This window comes from Bos mutus, chromosome 21 (assembly GCF_027580195.1).
Source record: "Bos mutus isolate GX-2022 chromosome 21, NWIPB_WYAK_1.1, whole genome shotgun sequence".
NCBI classification, from domain to species: domain Eukaryota; kingdom Metazoa; phylum Chordata; class Mammalia; order Artiodactyla; family Bovidae; genus Bos; species Bos mutus.
This window is the reverse complement of record NC_091637.1, coordinates 32,524,069-32,548,886: the sequence shown is the minus strand read 5'-3', so window position 1 is coordinate 32,548,886 and position 24,818 is coordinate 32,524,069. Positions and strand designations below refer to the sequence as shown.

The 24,818-nt window shown below is 45.8% G+C and overlaps 1 protein-coding gene across 1 annotated transcript in view; it reads right to left on the bottom strand.

Annotated features, from left to right (window-relative positions):
• The window catches only part of SIN3A (SIN3 transcription regulator family member A), a 63,271-nt gene extending 48,383 nt beyond the window's left edge, over positions 1 to 14,888 (bottom strand). The window contains 1 exon segment of the mRNA XM_005891766.2: positions 14,631 to 14,888. The gene's annotated coding sequence lies outside the window, so the exon portion shown is untranslated.
• Positions 14,889 to 24,818: the final 9,930 nt, after the last annotated feature.

Here is a 24,818-nt window from a genome sequence, read left to right as displayed (position 1 = left end):
TTCTATAAAGTAGTTAACTTAATTTGCCTCTAGAGTTTGCCTTCCAGACCATCTCTATGATACTGAAGAGGCTGCCCAAGGTCTGTACTTTCTGTGAACTGCCCTTTGCTTCTTTAACAATTGTCACTCTTAATTCTATTCCCGAAATGATTCTCAAATCAATTGCTTCTCCCCTAGTCATACAGGCAACCCCTCATTTTGGGACCTTATCGTCCTTTGTTACCAACACCTTCCAGCCTCTCTCCCATCCAGTCTACACTGCTTTTAAAATGGTTGGCTTCAACTGCAAATCCAATCCAGTTGTAAATCCATCAATCCAGGATTTCCCTGGTGGTCCAGTAGTTAGGACTCGGCCCCTTACTGCTGAGGGGCCTGGGTTCAATCCCTGGTTGGGGAACTAAAATCCCACAAGTCACACAGTACAGCAAAAGAAAAAAAAAACCCCAAATTCCTTAAGTTAGCCTTCAAAATTCTTTCTCACGGATTGTGAGGACAATTTAACTCACCAATTATATCCTTTCAATCCCACCCTATCATCCAGGTTGTCAAAATGACTTTCCACTTCCCTAAAGAAGCCTGAAGTCTGTAAGCTTCTTCAAGACAGAGTCCTTCCCAACTTTGTCTGTATTTCTCACCTTCCAGACACTCATCACAGATGCTCAAATGCTGCATATGCAGAAGGGAAAGATAATAATTAACATAACAGCAGCATATATTGAGTGTCAATTTACTAGTAATAATTTAATCCATTCAATAACCCTGTAAGCAAGGTGCTACTATTCTCTATTTTATAAATAAGGAAACTGAAACACAAAGATTAAGTAAATTGCCCAATGTTGCACAGCTATGAATCCACGAAACCTGCCTCCAGAGCCTGTATTCTTAACCATCTCACAATCCTACTTCACACAGAAGAGAAGACAAACAGGAAAGAAGAGTTCCTTTACTAATTTAACACACACACACGTTGAGCAACTTCTGCTTTAACTTCTCACACACTTACTTACTTACTTACTCATTCATCCTTTCTTCAGCCTTACCCAACAGCAGGCATGCTCTGGCAACACTCATTCATTCATTTAGCAAATATTTAGATATGAAGGTGGTATATGAAGATATGAAGGTGATTTCAACCCATGCCCTAGAAAACTTTGAAAGCTAGTTGGAGGGACTTTCCTGATGGTTCAATGGTTAATTAAGACTCCATGCTGCCAATGTGGGTGGGTGGTGGGGGTGGGTTCAATCCCTGGTCATGGAATTAAGATCCCAGCTACCATGAGATGCGACAGAAAGATTAAAAACAAAACGCTAGTTGGAAAGACCATATACAACCTCACTAGTAATATAAAGTAAAATGATTACCCAAAGGAACTAGCAAAAATTAAAAAGAGAATGATGATGTTCAGTGTAGGTGAGAGTACATGGAGACACTACTGGTGGTAATTGGTAAAGACTATTTGGTTGGCAACTTCCAGGCTTTTATTAAATTTTTAAAGCAAATTGAAAATGTGCATACCCTTTAACCACCTAACAATTCCACTTCTAGGTCTCTATCCTATACATCTGCCAAGTATATTTACTGCAGCAAAATTCACTGCAGCAAAGTATGAAAATTTTAAATGTCTATCAATAGCTAAGTAAACTGGATCATCCATATTTAGAAAACGATGTAGTAATTAGAAGGATTAGGGTTCATCTACAGGGAAAGGCAGAATAGTGAAAAAAATGAGCTACAGAGTATATACAGTGTGCTCTCAACACAGACACAATGTACTTTTTAGATTTCGCATTTCATTGTGTGTAAATTCTAGAAACAAGTATTGAAGTCTAGATAAGGAGATGCATGCTCAAGCACTTAGATAAAAGTATAGAGAACTCCCTGGAGGTCCAGTGATTAGGACTCTGTATTTTCACTGCAGAGGGCCCCAAGAGAGTGTACCAATGTCTGAAATGTTCTTAGAATATCACCAAGAAATTAGTTTGGATTAACAGATGATGGAATGGAAAGATGGATATATAATAAAACAAGTACTGTAAAAACGGAAATAGTAAAATTCAGGTAGTGTGTGTATGTGGGTGTCAACTATAAAGTTGTATCAAGTCGTGGGAGGAAAAGCTAATAATACAAACTAGTTCACAAGTGATACAAACAAGCACTATCAACTGGGAAGGGAGTAGAAATGTTACACTGAGAAAGATCCTATACGGAGCAGGTAATAGTTATATTTTGAAAATTAGGGATGAACCATGGGAGTATACAGGATGAATTAAAATATTATAGTAACTTGGACTTATAGGCAGTAAATAGCTATATAAAATTTTTGTCAATTTATCCATCCTACAAATAGTTCCTGAGTGCCAAGCCCTGTGCTTAGGGTGGGGGCCCCAGCACCGACAAGGACGTTCCCTGATCCACAACAGCCAAGTCCTGCCCATCTGATTGCTACCAGCTCCTCACAACCCTGCTGTGGACTGAGCACACTCAAAAGCCTTCTATCTGAAGGGAAACTGATAATCAAAGAAATTAAGCGACTTATTCAAGGTCACATAGTTGGTTAAAGGAACAAAAAGGTAGATACTCTTTCTCCTTGGAATACATGATGTATCTGGAGTAGAAATACTGGACAGACCAGAGGATCCTCCTTATAGAGAGGTACAGTATAATTCGAAACCATAAAGTATCTGAACACCAGATGATGGAGCCGCAAGAGTTAGAAAACTACTTTCAAGCCCCGATTCAGTTGACATGATTTTCATCTGCGACTATGGTCTCCAACTGTTTCAGATTTGGAGGTTACCCTGTTATCAAAGCTCTAATCTAAGAAGGCAGAATTTAAAAAGAAAAAAAAAAAAGCACTCTAAGGGATAGAAACTAGTAAAGAAAGCCGAATGTGAACAAACAATAGCACAGAACACTAAAAAGTCATCAGGTCATTTGTTATAATAAAAAGTGGGAACAGCTCCAGATCATCAGGCAAAGTAATCATAATTCCCAAATAAAGTAAGTAGAGCAGGATAATTCTGACATTGCAGGGGAGTCTTCTGGAGCAGGACAGAACAACGAGGCGCGAACGGGACACAGTTCAGACAGAAGGGCAGGGTAAAAGCTGACCCACTCAGGACAAGAAAAATAAAAGCCAATTTTCTAGTTTTGCAAACTAAATGTCTTTAACCACAATAAAGTGTTGGCCTCTGAGAAATCCAGAAATTTCTTCATAATTACTAAAATCTAAATGGAAAAGTCCAACTTTAAAGAATCTTTTAATTTAGATTAAATTTCACACATTGGCTTAAATGCAAACAATTTTTTCAGTCAAGATAAGTTCAAAGTAATAGTGTGCATGGAACATACCACCTTATTATGGAGGGTTTTAACACACAACCTTCTTTTTGAAATGCACTTAACTTATGGCTGACCCTTTAGTGCCTCTTGCTTTTGTGTCGGTATTATCTTGAATTAGGCATACTTTAAAGATCTTTTATTTATAGAGTAAAAGAAAAATCTAAAATTATTCTCTCCTACTACATCACATGAAATCACATAAAATGTGTCCTGGTCAGTTTTATTTCAATGAATACTCTTGAAAAAATGGAAAGTTTCTCTTAAAAAGTAAAGAAATTTTTGCCAAAGCACAAGTGACTATAATTACTTCAACCCAGTAAAACTCCTGTCACATTCTACTTCAAAATCTGTCCAAAAAATCCACTTCTGGATTTAAATCTGCTAGAAAGTGAAAAAAATGTTTCCAGAATGAAAAAGTCAATCCATTTAGATTTCCCACATTACTTAGAATAATCACTCAACAAAATTAACAACCCATTTTCCTCAAAATACCACAAGATATGATGCCCAAGCCTCCCCTGAAACGTAGTTTCACATTTCCCTGAAGAGGCAGTTCCCCAATCTGGGGAGATTCTGCCCCCTCCAGGGTGCATCTGGCAATGTTAGAAGACATTTTTTGTTGTCACAATTCCAGAAGAGGGGTGCATCTTATGAATGGAGACCAGGGACCACACACTGCAGTGTACAGGACAGTTCCCCATGACAGAGAGTGATTCAGTCCCAAATATTAATAGAGCCACGGCTGAGAAACCTGGATTAATATAATGACAATCCCATTTGATATATACCTTTTGTGAGCTTTGGTGAAGTTATGTCATACTACAGCGTGACAACAATTTTTAAAAAGGTGATTCAGGACAATCATCTTGTATGTGCAGATGCTAACACTGCTTTCTTTACAACATGTGATTTACCTTTAACCCCAGTATGCCAGAAAAACTTATCATTAAACATTTGAGCTAGAAACACCTTTATTAGAAATTTCAGTGAGAATTTAAGCTGCAAATCCAAATTTTTAGTCCACATCTCTCTGATTTTGAAGATATGCTGCTGCTGCTGCTAAGTCGCTTCAGTCGTGTCCGACTCTGTGCGACCCCATAGACGGCAGCTCCCCCATCCCTGGGATTCTCCAGGCAAGAACACTGGAGTGGGTTGCCATTTCCTTCTCCATTTGAAGATATATATAACCAAAATAAGCAATATCCTTTAAAATGCAACTGACTAGCCATCAACTGTCATGCACAGACTTATCTCAAGTAAAGTTCTAGCTTATTATTACTTTGGGGTTTTTATTGGTTTTTGCCTTCATATCATCAAACACAACTTTGGGCATCTGTCCATTTACAAACTGTGTCAAGTAAGTTTTGGTAGAAGAATACCATTGTACATCCTTTTAGCAAATTGGAATGGTTTACACTCTTGTTGAAAATACTGCATTCCTAAGTCCTTCTAGTTGAATGATTCCTGGATGAGGACATCATATTCTAGCCTGCACCCTACCCTCAGAAATATATTGTCTACTCATAAACTCTTCAGTTTGAGAATATTCATCTAGGATATCATCATCTAAAGCCTCAAAGTCATCAGCTTGGCTTATGCAATCAATTCTACCATCACCATCATAGCCAAGAGTGTTGCTATCTGTTGCATTGTTATTGTTTACTCACTAAGTCATGTTTAACTCTTTTGCGACCCCACAGACTGTGGCTCACCAGGCTCCTCTGTCCACGGAATTTTCCAGGCAAGAATATTGGTGTTGCCATTTCCTTTTCCAGGGGGTCTTCCTGACCCAGGGACTGAACCCACATCTCCTGCATTGGCAGGCGGATTCTTTACCACCAGCCACCAGGGATGCCCACTGTGCCCATTACTTTCATCTGTTAGTTCCTCTGATAACTGTGAAACGTCTTCCTCTGTTAGTTTTCCTCTTTGCCATTATTGGAGGAAAATAAAAGATTACAGGTTATGAAATATGTTGAATGAAAGCTTATAAAAAACTATAAAAATAGCAGCATAAAGAACTGTCATCTACTCTTCACTCAGATAACTCAATTGGTAATATCTTACATAATGTTTCAGATGGCATCCCCCAACTTCTTTTATACTTTTTTGAAAGATGCTGTAATGCTTTGGGCAAAGCAGTAAGAAAACTACAGTAACGATGACTTAAAAATTTACTATTGTATCATTCTTCTAGGGTTTCCTAGGTGGTATAGTGGTAAAGAATCCACCTGCAATGCAGGAGATGAAAAAATACAGATTCGATCTCTGGATAAGGGAAGATCCCCTGGAGTAGGAAGTGGCAACCCACTCCAGCATTCTTGCCTGGGAAATCCCATGGACAAGGAGCCTGGTGGGCTATAGGCACGCATGCACACAACACATCCTTCTAGGCAATTCATCATTCTTCCACTTATTATTTTAGGTGGTTTTTTTTAGCATAGTTGGGAATAATTGATCAGTAATAATAAAGTAATTCCTAAGATGATGAAAGACCAAAATGCTTCAAGATATAGGACAACTAAGGTCATCAAGATCCTACAACGTAGGTCAGATGTATAAACGGTAAAAGCTAGAGCCAGTTTATTCCATTAAAAAGAAAATAAGTAGATTTCCATTCTTTAAGACCTTTAATAAAGAATAAAGTCATGAAATATAAATTTTTACAGGTAGTTAATACTGCTCAAAAAAGAACTCAAAAACTAAAATTGGGTCTAACTGACACTGATGTTATAGGCAAAAAATGGACAAGAAATCATTTTCTGATTTGATCACTGTATTGTAGTTTTATGTAAGATGCATTTGGGAGATCTGGGTGAAGGTTATATGGCAATTCTTTGTATTATTTTCTCAAGTTTTTAAAGTCTAAAATTATTTCAAAATGAAAAGTTTTAAAAACTGAATATTAACAGTAGAGGAATTTTAAAAAAGGAAATCATTGTGTATCCTTCTTCTCAAGGACATTAACATTTACTTCGTGTGACAAGGTTTCTATAAATTAACTGGCAAGTATAAAACAACAGATTAAGTATAACAGAAGTTATGTTAGCTGCAGCTTTAAAGAAAGTATTATAAAGAACAGAACTCAAGGTGGTTCTGTGGATGATAGATGTGCCACTCACCTCATATTCCCTCTATTCTATTCACTCTATTTCTGCCCCCACACAGACATGGGCACACAAATCTTTAAGCATCACAGTCCTCCACTGTGCTTAGGATAGTGTTTTGCTGTGATGGAAACCAAATCATTCATTCACATATGAATGCAGCCTCTAATATTTAGTAAGCACATACTATGTGTCGGGCATTGTTCTAGGAGCCAGGGATATAGATGTAAATAAAATAAAACAAACTTCTCCTTCCTCAGGAAGTTTACATGTTTAAAAAAATATATTTATTTACTTGCCTGCGTCAGGTCTTACTTACAGCAGGCGGGATTGTTACTTGTGGCATGCGAACTCTCCACTGCGGCACGTGCGATACAGTTACCTGCCAAGGGATCAAACCCAGACCCCCTGCACTGGACCACCAGAGAAGTCAGTCCCAGAAGTTTACATTGTAGTGGGAGAAATAAGATAACAGTGTTCAAAATATTAGACAGTGACACATGCTAAGAAGAAAAAGCAGAGGAGAATTTTTGAAATTTTAGGTAATAATGACCAAAGAATATCTCACTAACAAGGTAACTTATGAAATGAAGTAAATGAAGTAAGGGGCTGGCCATGTGGGGATCAGTAGAAGAAGCATTACAGGCAGAGGGGACAGCAAGTGCAGACTCTGACGTACATATGTGCTTGGCATTTTCCAAGAAAAGGGAAAGAGCCATGTAGTTGGAGTAGAATGGAGGAAAGACAGACTAGTAGGAAATGAAGTCAGAAAGGTAATGGAGTTGGGGGTTATGGGTAGAGAGTACACTTTTGTTCTCAGAGGTCATAATAAAGACTCATACTGAAATGGGAAGCCATTGGAGGGTTTTAAGCAGAGAATCACTTGGGTTGCTATGTTAAGAACAGATTGAAGAGTGGCAGTAACAAAACAGAACAGTTAAGGTGCTACTGAAATAATCCAAGCTAGAAAGAGATGTTAGTGACATTCACTGCTGTAGCTGGGGGTAGGGGGTGGAATTAAGTGGTCAAATTCTGGATAATTTTTTGAATATAGAGCAAATAGTATTTTTCTGCTGTGAATAAGAAAGAGGTCAAAGATGCCTATTTGCTATCCAAGAGGAAGTATGAAGTGGGCAACTGGATTTGTTCCTCTACAGTAGAGAGGAGAGGTTTCCAGTGATAGAAATTTGAGTTATCAGTATTGCCTAGATTTGGAAAGGCGTATGGTGCACAGTGTAGCTCTCCATAATCAAGCACATTCGCATTTCTGCACCAAGTGGGACAGCTCAGATCAGGCTGTGCCTCTGAATTCCTTATTACCAGATTCCAAACTTACCAAAATTTGGAAGTTGTGCCTCTGAATTCCAAACTTACCAAAACAAACAAAAATACTTGTATTTCAGAGCTGCAAATAAGGGATTGTGTCTCTGTATATCCTTCGACAGCCTGCAAGTCAGCAAGCCTAGCCCTGGAGGGTATCAACAGGACTGAGGAAACATTCACCACCACGATGCTGGTAAATACAACTAACATGCAGGCACTCACAAAGAAGTGTGCGTGAGGAAAACAAAAGCAAAAGGGAGGAGCTAAAAGGAGATGGATCAGTTAGAAATTCCTACCAATAAAAGCCCAACTAATTTTGAAGCCAACTGCCAACTAAACAGAGGTATCCTCTAGTTGTTTAGTCACTAAGCCATGTCTGACTCTTTGCAATCCAATGGACAACAGCACGCTAGGCTTTCCTGTCTTCCACTATCTCCTACAGTCTGCTCAAACTCATGTCCATTAAGTCAGTGATGCCATCCAACCATCTTATACTCTGTCACCTCCTTCTTCTCTTGCCCTCTATCTTTCCCAGCATCAGGGTTTTTTCCAATGACTCGGCACTTCGCATCAGGTGGCCAAAGCTTTGGAGCTTCAACTTCAGTTCTTTCAATGAGTATTCAGAGTTGATTTCCTTTAGGATTGACTGGTTTGATCTCCTTGCAGACCAAGGGACTCTCAGTCTTCTCTAGCACCACAATTTGAAAGCATCAATCCTTTGGTGCTCAGCCTTCTTTATGGTCCAGCTCTCACATCTGTACATAACTACTGGAAAAACCAAAGCTTTGACTAGATGGACCTTTGTCGGCAAAGTGATGTCACTGCTTTTTAATACACTGTCTAGGTTTGTCAGAGCTTTTCTTCCAAGGAGCAAGCGTCTTTTAATTTCATGGCTGCAGTCATCATCCGTAGTGATTTTGGAGCCCAAGAAAATAAATCTGCCACTGTTTCCATTTTTTCCCCCATCTATTTGCCATCAAGTGATGGGACTGGATGCCACGATCTTAATTTTTTGAATGTTGAGTTTTATGCCAGCTTTTTCACTCTCCTCTTTCACCCTCATCAAGAGGCTCTTTAGTTTCTCTTTGCTTCCTGCCATAAGGGTGGTGTCTTCTGCATACCTGAGGTTATTGATATTTCTCCCGGCAATCTTGATTCCAGATTGTGCTTCATCCAGCCTGGTATCTTGCATGATGTACTCTGTATATAAGTTAAATAAGCAGAGTGATAATGCACAACCTTGATGTACTCCTTTGAAAATTTTGAACCAGTTCATTGTTCCATTTCTGGTTCTAACTGTTGCTTCTTGACCTGAATGACTTGACAAGTTTCTCAGGAGGAAGGTAAGATGGTCTGATATTCCCATCTCTTCAAGAATTTTCCACAGTTTGTTGTGATCCAGTCAAAAGCTTTACCATAGTCAGTGAAGCAGTAGATATTTGTTTGGAATTCCATAGCTCTCTCTATGACCCAACGGATGTTGGCAATTTGATCTCCAGTTCCTCTGTCTCTTCTAAACCCAGCCCGTACACCTGGAACTTCTTGGTTCATGTACAGTTGAAGTCTAACTTGAAGTATTTTAAGCATTACCTTGCTAGCATGTGAAATGTGCGCAACTGTGTGGTAGTGTGAACATTCTTTGGGACTGGAATGAAAACTGACCTTTTCCAGTCCTGTGGCCACTACTGAGTTTTCCAAATTTATTGACATATTGAGTGCAGCACTTTCAGTTCAGTTCAGTTGTTCAGTTGTGTTCAAATCTTTGCGACCCCATGGACTGCAGTATGCCAGGATTCCTTGTCCATCACCAACTCCCAAAGCTTACTCAAACTCATGTCCATTGAGTCAGTGATGTCATGTAACCATCTCACTTTAACAGCATCATTTTTAGGATTTGAAATAGCTCAGCTGGAACTCCATCACCTCCACTAGCTTTGTTCACAGTAGTGCTTCCTAAGGCCCACTTGACTTCACACTCCAGGATGTCCTCTAGTTATCAAACTATAAAATGTCATCAGAGTTCAGTTTGTAAACTACTTATCTATGACCTATTGTATGCCAGGACTGTCCTAGACACTGAGGCTATGGAGAAAATAGTCCCAATCTATATGAACTGTGAGCTGCTGGTGCAGCTCTCCCTGAGGAAAATCAGTATCAGGTTGCTGTCCTGCAAATATACAAGGACAAAAAAAATATGCATTTGGTTATATCTGACAACAAATTCCACTGGGCATGTCTTTAGGGACTTTAGGGGAGAAGGGCTTGCCTTTTGAAGAAACAGACCCCAAAAGAAAATTACATAACTGAAGAGAAGTCAAAGGTTTTTAATGTGTTGTTAAAAGACAATTGGACAGATAATTGTATAAAGATAATTAAAATTCAAAATTTAAAAGATATCTGCCAGAAAAACAAAACTCCTTGAAATATTCAGAACTCAGACTACCCAAGTATGTTGCTGGATGCATCTCATTATTTGACCTTCATCTCAACAAAAAACAAAAACCAGGAATTAATTAAACTGTAACAAGAAAAATATTAAAATCCTAAGATACTACTTTGACTACTCACTTATTAAACTAACAGAAACAGGAAGGTAGGTGGAGGAAAAGAAGTATTAGGAAATAACAGTTGCCCATATTAATAAAGTATCTTGAGCTTAACAGAGTAACAAGAAGTTACCCGAAGTTCATAATTTCTTCCCTGTGCTTCTTAACTACCTTCCTAAGCAGGGGAAGCAATCACATCTGCCAACTGAAGAGAAAAGGATTCACAAACTCTGGAAGACAGACAATCCACGTGCCATTTTCAATACAATGCCATCCTTTTTAACACTCCAAAGCATTCTCTGGGGTATTTTGAGAGATGTCTAACAACTCCCTTAAACTGGCTCTGATTTCAGACTCCTCCCTCCTGTTTCTTATTCAGTGTCCCTTCTTCCTCTTCCCACCAAAAGCTGGGCTCTCCGCTGAATTCCTTACAGCTCTCTGTACTTGCCTCTTATACATTCAAACTATACTGGCGTGTAGTAAAAATCACATTATATGTATATTTACCTTTCCTTCTAAGAATGTAAACTTTTCAGGGACAAAGACTCTTCCTGTGTCAATCCAGAGCTATTTAAGAAGATGCTCAATAACCTTAAAAAAAATTGTGAATCATTGTGTTGTACACTTGAAATTTATACAATACTGTACATCAACTATACCTGAACTTAAAAAAGGTGGTCAACAATGCATGTTGACTCATTTTACCTTTAGAATCTGAAGCTCAATCTTACCCTTCAAACGTGCCTTCAAAAGCACATTCCTGCTTCTTCCAAAAATTAAACATAAAATTATCATATGTCTTAGCAATTTCACTTCCGGGTATATACATAGAAGAATGCGAAGTAGGTACTTGAAGAGATATTTATCCATCCATGTTCACAGCAGCATAGACAAGAAGTGGAATAGACACTATTCCACTTAGACAAGAAGTGGAAACAACCAAACATCTATCATATGGATAGACGAAATGTAGATGGAAGTGATGATTGCGCAACAATGTATATGCACTTAATGTCACTGAATCACACATTTAAAAATAGATAAAATTGTAAATTTTATATGTTTTACTACAACCAGAAAAAAAACAAACACCACACTGCTCCTTCTCCATTTACTATCCTTAGACCAGAGGCAGCTGGAGTATAGCATTAAGAGCCTGGACTCTATAACCAGAATGCCTGGGTTCAGATTCTGGATTAGCCATTTACCATATGTCTAACTTCTCTGTCCCACTGTTTCCTCATCTTTAAAACAGATTTCATAGTACCTACTACACAGTGCTGTAGTCAGCATTAAACATTAATAAATGTTTAATACTTAAGTCAGTGCCCGGGGCATAGTAAAGGGCTCAGTAAGTGTTAAGTTCTTATTATTACTCAAGAAGAGAGACAAAGTGTAGTTTGAAAAAGCATTTAACATCATCTTTATAAGACTCTATAGAAAATAAAGCTTAACAAATTCTTGATTGATAGAGTTATCCAGAAGAGTAAGAAAGCCTTTGAAAGCACTGCCCTAGATTACTGAATGCCATGGATACAATCTTTTAATTCCAACTAAAATTCACAGCCATTAACATCAGCCTGGCAAAGATCTTCAGCATCTTGTCTGTTTGCACTGAAGATGCAAACAGGATTATGTTTTGCCAGGAATCTTATCAAATTACTACATAACTCCGTCCTAAAAAAAAAAAAGTTTTTTTTTTTTAAACTGTTTAGATGAAACCTTAATTACAAAATGCAAATCTATCTAGGGTCTTTGACAAAACTATATGATACTGATATTTGATATTAACTTTCTTAATACAGCGTTATTTAGGCTCTTACTTGAAATCTTAAAGTCTACGTGGGACTTCTGACCCTGGCTCAGTCTTCAAGGGCATGAATTAGGTCTTCTATGTTTCCCAGCACACAGCATTACAAACAGTGGGAATTATGTGCTGACCAAACTTTCCTCAATGGAAATTCTCTGCTATTTTCACCAACTTTATCAGTTTATAGAAACAGGGAAAATACCCAGGTTTCCTGTCTCCACAGCACTAACACACTCTACTACAGTCACCACTAACCAAATTAAAGTTACTGTTGCCACTGCTACTTCTTTAGCTAAGAAGGTGGGACTCAATCTCTTCACATGAGTATAGCACAGGACACCAAGCTCTCAGTCCCAAATGAGCAAAGCACAAATCCAGAATCCAACTTCAGTTTAGCTTCCCTGGTGGCTCAGACGGTAAAGCGTCTGCCTGCAACGCGGGAGACCCGTGTTCGATTCCTGGGTAGGGAAGATCCCCTGGAGAAGGAAATGGCAATCCACTCCAGCACTCTTGCCTGGAAAATCCCATGGACAGAGGAGCCTGATAGGCTACAGTCTATGGGGTCGCAGAGTCGGACACGGCTGAGCAACTTCACTTCAGCTAACTAGCCAGAGGGCTTGATAAGATATTAAGGAATAAACAAACATATTTGTCCCATGTTTATTTTCTCATGAAAAATATCGAAAACACAAGTAATTTCCTCTTAAGAAAAGAGAATGTCTCCGGCGCTCAGGGCCGGTACACTGGGATGACCCTGAGAGATGGGATGGGGACGGAGGTGGGAGGGGGGTTCAGGATGGGGGACACATGTATACCCACGGCTGGTTCATGTCAATGTATGGCAAAACCCACTACAATATTGTAATTAGCCTCCAATTAAAATAAATTAAAAAAAAAAAAAGAATGTCTCAACTCCACGCAAAATCCTCAAATAAAGTGGTTCATTAACCTTGAAATGTCCTAAAGCAATTTCCAAATACAGACTGCAGGGCAAGAGTACATAAGTCACATACATAAGGCTCAATACACTAGCCTCAAATTCACCCTTCTCTAATAAAATAGGGTAAGAACATTATGCTTTATAAATATAAATAGAAAGTGGTCTAGATGTTCTAACAGAATTACATAAAACCAGATTTTTCAAGAACACCTAAAGTTACCTAAAGGGCAACTTACTTATTTGTGAAATTAAGTAGCAGACCAGCTGTACAATTAGGGCATTCAAAAAATGCAGGAGCTGAAGAAACTGGAATATTTTATTCAAAGTCTCAGGGTTTTTTTTTTAATTACCGTTTTTGATAAAAAAAAATCATTTAGTAAAATGCAAATCCAACACTTCCTTTTCTAAATCTCAGTCTTGTGAAGAGAAGCTTTCTCAGCCTTCCCTTGGCTAACTGGATTTGAAGTTCTATGGCAAAGAAACAGTGGCCAAGTCTAACTAACTACCCACCATCCCATTGGCTTAGAGGAAGCCCCGCCCCGTTCAGCCTCGGTAACCCAACATCAAGGGAACTCCAGGAAAGGTTGTCCCCGGCCACATTTCTAGTCTCTGATGACTCTCCGCCCCTCCCCCCAACCAGCACCGCTGCGGAAGCACGGTCTCAGCACGAGCAGCCCTCGACCGCAGACTGCAACGAAAGGACCTTGAGCACCTCGCCCCAAGAATTACAACCAAGAGGGCAGTGAAGTGGACCACGCTCCCACTCTCCAGGCTGCACAGTGCCATCCATGCTGCACCGAGTAAAGCAGAGACAACAGCTCTGGCACCCGACTCTCGGGCCCCGGCAAAAGGCTTGGCCGAGCCACAAGAGAAAGTCCTGACACCTCTACAGATCGCAGTCTGGGGGCTCCTCCCACCCTATGGAGACGTAGGGCGGGGCAGATCTAGGCGCCGCGACTCTCAGCCAGACAGGACAGCGGGCTTTCCCGAGCCCCGCCTCACTTGCCAAGGAGGCGGAAACCCGGGAAAGGGGGAGGACGGCCAGGGGGAGTGGCATCGCCGCTCCGTACGGCCCCTCCGGCCAACCGGATCCCAGGAAGGCGGAGGAAGCCAGATTTCACGCCCCCTCCCTGCCGCGCCCCGAAGCCACAGGCGGGAGACCCCCAGCCCGTGTCCCAGCCCCAGCAGGCCAGTGCTAGGCCGCCCAGCCGAGGCCCCGCCCAACCAGGGAAGACTGGAGGGGTGGTCGGCGGCAAAGAGCACTCAGCATAGGGCCCAGCCCCGCCCCTTTCTCCACAATCGCACGCGCGCGCCGGCCCCGCCCCTGAGCGGCGGCGCGAGAGCCCGCCCCCTCCGCGCGCACCGGGACTACGCTCTCCTCCCCCTCCCGCACCGAGAGCTACCCCGCTCCGCCCCCCACCCCCCTCACACATCCACACGCCTCCCGCCCTCCTGCTCTACGGGAAGCCGAGGAGGTCAGCCCCCCCCAAATACACACCCTCGCTCCGGCGTTACCCGCCACCAGGCTCCCCGCCCCGACCCCGGCCCGGCGTGCTCTCACCGCAAAGCTGCCTCGGCCGCTCCTCACTGCGTGTCCCTCTCGGCGTGAGCCTCTGGGGCAGGGAGGCCCCAAGAACCGCGCGGAGCACAGGCCCGCCAAAGCGGACTGGCAGCCGCCCCTCCGCTAACGGAGCGGTCACAGGCCCCAGTGCCCAGACTGGGAAGGAGGGAGGGAGGGAGGGAGGGAAACTCCGAGGGGGGAAGGGGAGGGGGGGAAGATGGAGAAACCGTCTCCGCCGCCTCTACCGCCGCGGCCGCTTCTCTGTTACCCGGGAAATCCCGCCCACTCGCCCGGCCCGCCCCGCAGAGGGAAGACTCAACTTCGCTCCGCACAGGCCGTACTATCCGCCCGTCAAAGATATAGCCAATCGCTGTGCTCTGCCTTCTGATGCCCGCCCCTTCCCCCCCGGCTGGGAGGGTAGAGGGGGGGAGCCGCTCACCTTCTCCACGCCCCTATTGGCGGGGAGCTTCCCTAACTCAACCCCGCCTATTGGAGACGAATTGCTGAATCCCACCCCCAAGCCACAATACTATTGGAGGAAACAGGGAAGCTCTTCGCATCTTATTGGAGGACTCTACATGTCCCGCCCCGTGCCGTCTCAGCTACAGGCCCAAAAACTCGGCTCCCGCCCTCGCCGGTCACCGCATTGGAAGGCTACCCCTAGCTCTCCGGCTGCCCCAGGAAGGTAAGTAACCGATGTGGGGTAAAATGTCCGTGAGCAGGCTCCTCCTACCGCACTGCCGGGCCAGGCCCCGCCTCCAACCATCAGACTGGCTATCTCGGCGCCGGTAGGAGCTTCTATTGGCCAGGATGCCCGTCTAGGAAGCAGCTGACTCCGCCCTGCGCGAGGAGGCTGAACCTTAGCAGTCCTTTTGTGGAATGTTTACACTAGAGACTGAAGCGCAGAGAGTTCCAGGGCCTGTAACAGGAGGTGATGCGGAGCGCAGCAGCGGGAATCCGATGCTTTGGGATCTGAAAGGGAGAGGCAGCAGCATTGCCACCGTGGAGGACCCCCTTACAAAGGGAAAGAGAATCTCATCCTTCCCATCCAGTTCTCTACAATTTACATTTCTGCAGAATGCCTCTTTGTAGACACAAATCCGCAGAGCAGCCGACAGCTCCTTTCAGTAAGTAGAATACAGAATTAAGGGCTGGAGATCAAAGTCGAGGAAGAGCTCCAGCAGTTGTTCAGCCCGCAGCTAGGGGTGGCTGCATACTTTTAACACCGACACTCCCTAAACCTGAATATGCAGTCCTAAGAGGGCGGAGATAACCAAAATGAGGGCAGGGCTCTAACAGCCAACGCCCTGGCAAGCCTCTGAAAGGCGGAGCGTGAAGCGTACGGCAATTGCGATCTCCAGGGTAGATCTGGAGGCATCAGACTCGACGAACTGAGGAGACCAAACAGGCCATGGCATAAATGAATCTTGCACCACACTTCAGAGAAATGATAAAAGCTCCAGAGTTGGAAACGGAATAAGAACAGCTGTTCCCTCCTCCTTGGTCAGTGAGTGTTAAGGACAGTTCCTAGGCCCTCTCAGTTTAGGTAATATGATCTTGAACACAGACGAGGTGCTAGCGATATCTAGATGGCTTTTATTTATTCACTAAATAGGGCGAACTGACGCTGGCTTTGCTTTGGGGGGCGCTCATGGAGCGCCAGGAGAGGAGGGGGCGGGACTAGAGTTTTCCCGCTCTCTTCCGCAAAAAGGCTACTCCCCTAAGAGAGCCGAGTCCGTATCCAAGAGGCAGGCCCCAGGTAGCTCACTCCCAGGTCCTTTCTTGTCCTTCCTCCGTAATCCGCCGGAGACCACAAGAAATGAGCGCTGGCAACAGGTGGGCCGGACTCCAAACCGGAAGGACAAGGCAGCGAACTGTGAACTTCATCAATAGCCGACAGATGGGAACAATCTCCCTGGGAGCCAAACCCTGCCCCAGGACGGAGCTCAAAAAACAAGTCACACGTACGAAACAAACGAGACCCCCAGGCCAAACCTCTAGGAGGTTACGAAGAAGCGGCAAATATGCAGAACTGGGTCTTCCTCCTCTCCTTGCACTGGGTGCCACACGGCGTTCCCACCTGGACATCAAGAACCATTTGGAACTCTAGCAGAATTGGGCCGCTCTCGACTTCTCTGTCAGCAGGGGATGAGCTGCCCTGGATATTGCCTAAAGCATCCACGGCAATCCTAGGTTGCTCAGAGGTTTTGATAAAGCTTAGTAAGGACAGCGGCTGCCTTGTGCTGGAAGGAAAACGCACTTGGCAGCGTCTGCAGCGTTCTGAACCTTAGGCTTAGGGCGGTCTCCGGGAAGTTGAGTCGCGAGAAAAGCCAGGATGCAGGGTCAGAACTTTAGTACTTGGCGAGGAAGGACAGACCACACCTCCTCCTCCCAACCCTTGCAGAACCGCGAGAGCAAAGCCCCCCAAAGCCACCCTACACCGTCAACCCCTAACTTCAAAGCGAAGGCTACCAGATCTCGAGCCTTGGAGGAAACATCGTGTGCCTTCTCGGCTCTCCCCGCCCCCCTTGCCAAGAGCTCCAAGCCCGGGACTTCCGGGCGGGAGGACTGTTCGAAGGAGCAAGGCGCGCCTTACACATGTGCTGAGCGCGCACACACGCTAGGAGAGGGGGCGGGGAACAGGGTTGGACTTCCCCCTCCAAGCTCGCTCCCCCGTAGGGGGCGGGACTATCCACCCCACCAATCAGAAGTAGGGGCGGACCCTTGCGCCTCACGTAAGCCGCAGGAATCCTCCCTCCGCCCTTCACGGAAAAAAATCCTAGCAACTTAAACTCCAGCCCGGCCTCCGATAGGCGGAGCTGGGAAGAATGTCATCCAATCAACAACCGAGCAGGAAAAAAGGGAGCCTCGCCCAGCCAGTGGAAAACAAGAGAAGGCGGGCCCTCTGAAGAAGCCCGAGACGGGTGGAAGAGAGAAGGGAAGGCCCCGCCCCTCAGTTCGCCTCCAGGCCGGTTGCACAAGCCGTCGCCGGAGTATAGTAAACAGGCTAGGCCAAGGAGTGGAAGCAGGGGTAGTCTGGCGCTCCAAGGGCCGGGCCCCTGCGCCTTCTCTCCTGGCGTCGCCCCGCCCGAGCTCCGCGGTTCGCGCCGGCGCCCCGCCCCCCAGCCCGCGGCCGCCATCCCGGTTGACAGGCGCGCCCCCCGCGCCCCTCCCGCCCGCTGATGCATTTCCTTTTCCCGATTCCGAGCGTGGAGACTGTTTGCCCAGTTTCCGACCTTCACTGCCCCTTTCAGGCTACCCCCTCGTGGGCGCGCTCACTCGCCGGTGCCCCCGCCCCCGCCCCTTCCGCGGGCGAGGAGCACGGCAGGGGGAGGGGAAAGGAGCCGCCGTCGCCGCCTTGGGGTGGGCGGGGAAGGAGGCAGCTCCATGTTTGCAAAGGGATCAGCTGGGGCTGCGGGTCGAAGCCGACGAGTTCCTGGAGGTTTTCCACACCCCCGGGCCGGGTTCCGGCGCCGAACGTTGGCTCTCCTGCCACGGCCCTGGAGTTCGGAGAGCTCACACCGGCGCATGGGTCTACTGCCGAGGCGCTGGGGCTCTTTCCGGTGGCCTCCCCCGCCCCCGACCGCCCCTCCCGCAAGTCCGGCGTTGCCCCCGCCCCCAGAGTCCATAACAACCGCGGGCCCAGGAGCCCGCGCCTCTTCTGAGCGCGCCCACCGCCCCCTCCGACAAGTTTGCGGACAGAAACAAAACCCTTGGGCGGCTGCCGCCCTCGCCCAGCGTGGTTAGCGGGGAAAGCTGCGGGCCTGGGCTCGCTCGCTAACTCCAGCTCTCGACCAACTCCGGGCGGTTTGGTGGGCCCGGCCGGCTGAGCTCAGGCCGCCGCCCCCTGCCGAGCCCGCGCGCCGCAGCTCGGGCCCGGTTCCAGTCGGTGTACGGAATCTCCCCTTTTTTCTTCTTTACAATAATTTTTTAAGGCATTCCAGGAGCGCGAGGGATCTCCTCCTGCCGGCCCCTTACCCAGCCCGCCGCCGAAACCTACCGAAACCGACCGCTCGGTGAAATAAACTAGGCAGCACGGCCGGCACACTGGCGACCCCGGGTCGGGCCGACCCCCTCCCCGCGGATCTGGCCCGGCTTGGAAACACACACTGGCGAGCGGGCGGCGCCAAGAGCTCTCCTTCCTGGCCTGCCCCTCGCCTCCCTCGGCCGCCGGACTCCAAGCCTCCCCTAGCTCCGTCCCAGGGCCCGCGGCGCCTGCACCATGGCTGACTGGTCAAAGGGACCGGCCGGCAAACAAGCCCCCCAAACGCCCGAGATTGGGGAGACCAAATTAAAAGCAGCTGTTTAACATACCTTCCGAGCCAGGCGAGGAGTCCTGAATGGGGGGGAACGCCCCCCACGGGCCATTGGCTCCCTGGTGCTCGCGTCAGTCATCCTGGGCCCGCCTCCTCCCCTTGCTCCACCTCTTCCCCTTCATTGAACGCCCCCTCCCTCCAAAAAATAGAAATAAATTAATTAAACTAGCTCTGAGTGGGAGGCGCAACCATGGCAGAGGGCCCCTTCTCTACCGCACCGCCGCTTGGAGTTACTTGAGGCCCTTGGACTGGAAGGAGACCTCCTGGGACTCGAAGATCCGCTGGGTGAACCTGGAGGAGGAGCTATTGGGGCTACCCGGCCCCCACATCCTTCTTACACACACCCCATTTGGAACTGGGCAGAGGGGGCGGGTGAGGATACCCTAGCGACTGACTGGAATGTCCCGACTCCCCTGGCTGTGTAACCTAACCGTGTCCGGCGCCTGCCTAAAAACTGAGCTGTGTACGCGGGAAGTCCTGCCTTCGGGGTAACAGGCACTTGCCTGAGCACCTACAGGGGTGAGGCAGACACATTCATACCGCACCTGCTGCTTTTTGCCATTACAGAAACTGAATGAGATGCTCACTCTGTGCCCTCGTAGGGCTTCAGACCTAGCTGAAGAGAGGATACAGAAAGAGCTAAGGCAATTTGGAAATGTATGTAGAGACGCCTCCAGAGGCTCAGAGCAGGGAGATTCTTCTAGCTGAGGAAAACTGGGTGAAGCCTTCATGGAGGAGGTGGCACTCAGGCAGAAACGGAGGGGCAACTAACTCATTTTCAGCAAAACACACAAAATGATAAATGCAAAGCCGTATTAAAAGCTTCTGCAAGTGTGGCTATAGTAACGAAAACCAGAGTTGGAAAGATGGAGTCAAAGAGCAGAAGACTTTTCTACCTTGTTAAAATTCTTAGACTTGTATAGCAGAATGTACAAGCAGCATGCTGGGTCACAGGACCACAGGCCCAGAACTACCATTTAAGATGCTCAACATCCCAGCAGCTGGATGAATTCTGAGGGTGGGTTGAAAGAAGGGTGCCTACAAGCAGCAAGGTGAGGCAGAAAGGCTTGTAATGACCGGGTTGAAGACTACAGAGGTACATATTCTGGTGGGAGGGAGTGGAGGGAGCCAAGATGTTTCTTATCTCTCTCCTGGTCCCCCAATCCAGAAACCCTTCCTACTTTCAGCAGCCCTAAAATCAAAATTCTGACTCAGATGCTTCCCTGGATCATTTGTAATGTGTGTGTGTGTGTGTGTGGCCGGGGGGGAGGGGGCGGGGGGGATGGTGAGGCTACGCCACATGCCTGTGCTCAACAGAGCTGACCCTGGGGCCAGGTTACACAGTGAATGAGCAAGAAAGACCAGTTGAGATATTCAGTAAAGGAAGCTAGTGTGGATAAGGTGGGGTGTCAGAATGCGAAGGGCCTTTAAATCCTGTGGCAGAATAGGGTAGCCTGCTGCCAGTTAGGCTGTCCCAACAATTCAGGTGAAATACAAGGAAGACCTGACTAGGGCAGTGGCAATGGGTAAGCAGGAATAAAAATGGGGAGATGTGTTTGAGAAAGCCTCAAGAGGACTGGGTGACTGATCATTGTGGGTTATGGAGGGAAAGTTGGCAGTGGCTGGTGTGCAAAGAGGTACAAGAGCTTAAGGCTAGTGCTTCAGCCATCTGGGTAGCAAGGCCAGTGATTTAGCAGTATATCCTTAGGCAAGTCCCTTTCTCCCTCTGGGCCTGTTTTTCTTCTGCAAAAATAGGGGTGGGTGAAAAATTGGAGTAGAAAGATAGTCTGTAAGGACCCTTCCCTCCCTCAGAGTTCATGGGGGTGGGGGGACTCTAATGGGGAGGGAAGTTTGCTACTAAGGAGAGCAGGTGGGAAGAAACACTGATTTGGGAAGGGAAGTAGGTCATCTCAGGTATAGGGACTAGAATCTGGGTGGCAGCTTGGTTGGAATTACTGAAGGAAAGGGAGTAAAGAAGGAAAAACCAGGAGGTGAAGATTGTGTATTCAGTGGGAGAGGCCCAGCATCTGGCAGGGCCATGGAGGCTGGAGTACATTCTCAGCCTGGGGGACCCTTAGACTGAAGACCAAGTTTTTCTATATCAGAACAGAGATCTCATGGTGTTTGGAGCCCTATCTCAGATTTGGGCTTTATTTCCCAAGATGCTCTGCCCTAAATGAAACCATAACAGATACTGTGTGAATGTAAGATGAGGGAGAGTAATAGAGCAGAAAGAACATTCATCTGGAAGTTGAGCCCCATGGTTTCCACTTGGTCTTCTTATTTCCTGTGGTTCACCCTCCTGTCCCGTACAAGAAGTTCACAGAGCAGTCCATACCGTTATGCAGATCACATGTGATGATAAAAACGTGTTTTAATACACCTAGTGAGGTTTGGAACTTCTGTGGAGGCCAAAGGCCCAAGCATCTGACTGTAAGCCTCGACTACAGTGGGTATACTGTAAATGAGGTTACTTATGGAGCATTTGCAAACTAGGACAGTTACTCCTGCTCAGAGAACCAGACTTCACTGATAACTCCTTACCCTCCTAAGTGTACCACCCTGGTGGGAATCCCCTCTTGAATACCCCCTAGACTGAGTTCCTCAAGGACAGTAACTCTAATGCACCCCTGAGCCCCCAGTGTCCCCAGCAATCAGGCAAGGGGGCCCCTTGAAAGAGGTCCTGTGATTGTTTCTGGCTCGGTACATTGATCCCTGTAGAACACAGCCACTCCCAGACTCTGGGAAATTAGTAAGTTTGATTTGGAGACACTGGCCCTCCAGCTTCACTAACAGTTGCATCCACCCCCACCTCACCCCTACTCTGATTATCAGTGAGAACAAAAGAGTGAATGAATCTGTGTGAAGGCCTTGGAGAAGTCAAGGGGGAAGCCAGGTTCTGATTCCCAGGAGTCCTCTTTTGTGTTGAATTATATTTGTAGTTGAGCAAACTGGAGGCTCACAGTACTAGAATGACTTGCCCAAACCAAGCTGCCAAACCGAGTCTGCCTGAGCTTTGTCCATTCCACCACGTGCTGTTTCTAGACATACTAGGACCCGTGATTCAAGTTGGGACTTCTGAGAAAAACAGCCTCCCCTCTTGTCCCATACTCCTTCCCTTCCGGACTCCAAGAGCAGCTTGTGCCAGTTTGAAATGATTTCTGGCCCTTTTCAAAAAAAATTTCTCCAAAGAAGCAATTTGTCTCCAAATCACATACATGCATCCTCAACTCACAACACATAGACTCAAAACTGTCACATTTTCTGACACCCTGCCTCCTAGGCATCACACACACACACCCTCAATCACAGTTTTTAGGGTGCTTATGGTAGGTGGTGATTGAGAGATATTTAGGGTCTGCACTTTAGTAGCTCTGCCAAAAAGATGTCAGTGCTAGGGCCCTGCTGACACAATTTCTGCCAGCTAAAGACCACTGGCAGTTTGGGAATATCCAGGTGAGGGGCGTCTAAGGCTTGCTTCCCACTCCCAACCCAAAGCGTCTGATAGGTTTAAAGGGAAAAGCTTAAGGTATTGGTCAGAATTCCAGTTTAGCCACTTCCTAGCTAAGTCTAGTAGCTAAGTCATTCTAGTACTGTCTTTAGCAAGGCATTAATCTTTTCAATTTCCTTATCTGTAAACTAAGAATAGGGCTTCCCTGATTGTTCAGTGGTAAAGAATCCACCTGCAATGCAGGAGACTCGGGTTCCATCCCTTCCTGGGTTGGGAAGATCCCCCTGGAAAAGGAAACAGCAACCCACTTGAGTGTTCTTGCCCGGGAAATCCCATGGACAGAGGAGCCTGGCAGGCTACAGTCCATTGAGTCACAATGAGTCCAACACGACTTAGCAACTAAACACCACCAAACTAAGAATACCTACTGCAGTGGGTTATTGTGAGATTAAAAATAAAGTATGCCTAGCACTCAAAGGTTGTCAGATCCTTTTTTCCTTTATTTTGTCAACACTCCCTCTTCCTGGCCATTCAAAGTCCCTGGTGTTCCAGTTTGAGAGGAGACCAGGACAGGCTTAAAGGACCCCAAAATTCCACTGTATAAATTAGAAACCACATTTCTCTGGCAGCCAAGATAGCTTATATGGTTGTACATATGCCATATTTTGAGCATCCCTGACTCAATGGACATGAGTTTGAGCAAACTTAGGGAGATAGTGAAGGACAGGGAAGCCTGATGTGCTGCAGCTCATGGGGTCGCAAAAGTCGGACATGATTTAGCGACTGAACAATGCCATGTTTTGGTTTCTAGGTGACTTTGAAAGCTTGGAATTTTTAAACTGGGTTTTAAGATGGCTATTCAGTACCTTGAAATGTCTTGCTCTCACTTGGCATTGTTTACCCCTCTAGGTCACTTCAGCCCAAATCTAGAAAAAAGATGTAACAATATGTTCAGTTTACTCTGCTTTATGCTTTCAAACTGTTTGCTTTTGGGTATTTGCTCTTGATGATTTTTTTTTAAGGTAGCAGTTTCCTTTGTTTGAATGAAATCTTACTCAGAGGTCTAATATGTAAAAATTGGTCCTTGCTTTGGTTGAAGTGGAGCCCAAGCACTATTCCTTCACTTCCCACTCATGTCTCCTCCTTGTCACCTCCTGCCTCAGGATCACTAGTGAAGTTCCATTTCTGAATCCTGGTCATTCATCCCAGCCACTCCCCATCTCTCACCCGTGTGTGCGAAGACAGCCTGGTCTTGTCCTTGGTTACTTCTGCCTAGTAATCAAAATCTTTCCCAGGCTTCTTTCCCCATCCTCCCCTAAATATCAGTGGCTCCCAAGGGTCTCGCCTCTCTTCTTGCCCTCCTCATTGTTCTTTGTTCTCACCCACTTCCAAGGCTCCTAGCTTCTATCTAAACTAAGTCACCAGTTGCTATCTCCAGACTAGCTCTGAACATCCTACTCTGTAGTCCACTCATTGCTGGCCACAGAACAGGTATCATTAAAGGTCAAGGAGGTAAAACAGACTTCACAGGATGAAATGGGTGAGCTGGACTCAGCTATCCATCTGGCCAGTCACGAGGCTAAGACAACTATTGATACATTAGCTTAGAAAAGAACCAGGTTCTGATGTGAGGGGAAGGGTAGAAGTGAGCCTAGTGGGGAAGAGCGTGCTGTGTCTTTTTTTACTACTTTCTCTACACAACTCACTGTCTTGCTTTCCTATTTTCACCTTCATCTTAGTCCCCCAAACTATCAGGAACATATTACCATGTTAGGAGGAGCATATTATTACCCTGAGTTGTTGAGAAGGGATCAATGGCTCCCCATTCCATCCAACACACTCTAGGTTTCTGGTTTAGTTAGCTTTGTCCATGTTGGGTTTAGCCAGAAAAAAAAAAACTGAGAGTATTTAAGACTGCAGAACACCAGACTTAGCTAAAACAGATTTTATGAAAGCTATGGTGAGAGGGAAAAGAAGGCTGAACACTGCAACAGGTTTCTGAGAGTGCTAGATTTCTATTTGTGGAGCTGTTTTCTCTGTGGTCAGTTAAAAGCAGTGCAGTCTTAAAACACTTGATATTCACAACTGTCTGTGTGATGGTAACTGTAGAGTGGGTATCTCCCAAGACTAAATCTGATTCCCAAACTGGTGGATCTTTTAGCTCCTGTCCTTGGTAAGTTAATGATTGTGTGTGGATAGTAGTCTTGGTAGTAACCAAGAATGGAAACAAACCGAAGACCTTGGTTGGGAGCTCTGGTAGCTCTGCTCTGAGTCACCCAGTCTGTCCCACATGTAATAACACAAAAGCCTTAAAGGTCTATGGGTTGGCACCCTTGGATAGGGAACTGAGGGATTATAGGGAGGTGGATGCACCTTGAAAGAGGAGACTTTGAAAATAAACTAAAACTGGGGATTCCAAGA